Consider the following 1,341-nt stretch of genomic DNA (forward strand, 5'->3'; position numbering starts at 1 on the left):
AGCTATGAGAGTATGACCTGAGTTGAAGTCAGATACTTAACTGACTGAGCCACCCAGGCACCCCGATATTGTTTTATATTATCTTCTAAGGACTTTATTTTCTCCCTTTAACACTAGTTATATGAACCATGTAGAGTCGCTTTGTGTGTGTGTGTGTGTGTGTGTGTGTGTGTGTGTGTGTGTGTGTTTATGGCATGAAGTTGTTTTGTGGTCCATTTTCTCCATATTTTCGCAACTGCTGTTCAGTTATATTTTTATCATGTACAAATGGGCATGTATACATAATTCTGGGTTCTTTAGTTTTCATCACTGTTCTTGCTCAGGGATTTGCAAACGTTTTCTTAAAAGATCAGATGGAAAATATTCAGGCTTTGGGCCATATAGTATGTGGTCACAAATTGGTGTAGCATAAAATAGCTAGGTTCTAATGAAACTTTATTTTCAGAAAGTTGTGATTGGCATTTAGGTCACGTGCTCCCAATTCTCAGTTTTGTCTAATCTTGGTATAATATAGTCCTATTTAATAACCATGCTGTTTGATAAATCTTACAATTTGGTAGAGCATTCTTACCATTTTGTTATTCTTCTTCAGAGTATTTGGGCTAGACTCAAAGTTTTTTATTCCTCCATTCATTTTAAAATCAGCATGTTAGATTTTTTCATCCACCTTCCAAAAACTCTAAGGAGATTTTCATAGGGTATGCAATATATCTGTATTTCCATTTAGTGTAAATTGACATCTTGGGTTTTCCAAATCATAAACATAATATATTAACTCCTTGTATTTGGGTTTTCTGGAACATCTTTCAATAAAGTTGTATTATTTTCTGCATAGACATATTGCAAATATTTTCTTAAATTTATTAAGAGGCAATAGGTATTTTGATGTTACTTTTATTTTGTTTATAATTTCTCTTACTGTTTTAAATAAATACTACTGATTTCTAATGGAGATATGAAATGATATTAGTTATTTTTCTTACATTTTAATCTTGATTATCTTACTGCTGTTTTTTAAATTATGTATTTATTTTTAAGTATTCTACACCTAATGTGGGGCTTGAACTCACAACCTTGAAATCAGCAGTCTCATGCTCTTCCTACTGAGCCAGTCAGGCTCCCCTATTTTACTACCCTTAAGTTATCTTTTACTTTTAGCAAATGCAAAAGTAAATACCCTCTTCTTGCTCATTACAAAATGCTCAGTGCTTATCACCATTCTTGGAATATAGTAGAGTCTCAATATATTTAATGAATGAATGAATGAAAAATGAATAACAAGTACATCTAAAGTGATGGGGCACCTAGCTGGCTCAGTCTGTTGAGCATACAACTTCAGCT

General features: G+C 32.7%; 1 non-coding gene across 1 annotated transcript; it reads right to left on the reverse strand.

Annotated features, from left to right (window-relative positions):
* Positions 1-1,045: 1,045 nt before the first annotated feature.
* Positions 1,046-1,118, reverse strand: TRNAS-GCU (transfer RNA serine (anticodon GCU)). Its single transcript has one exon. It is a non-coding gene; the product is annotated as a tRNA-Ser (tRNA).
* Between the last annotated feature and the right edge of the window lie 223 nt (positions 1,119-1,341).

This window comes from Acinonyx jubatus, chromosome D1, assembly GCF_027475565.1.
Source record: "Acinonyx jubatus isolate Ajub_Pintada_27869175 chromosome D1, VMU_Ajub_asm_v1.0, whole genome shotgun sequence".
Taxonomy (NCBI): Eukaryota; Metazoa; Chordata; class Mammalia; order Carnivora; family Felidae; genus Acinonyx; species Acinonyx jubatus.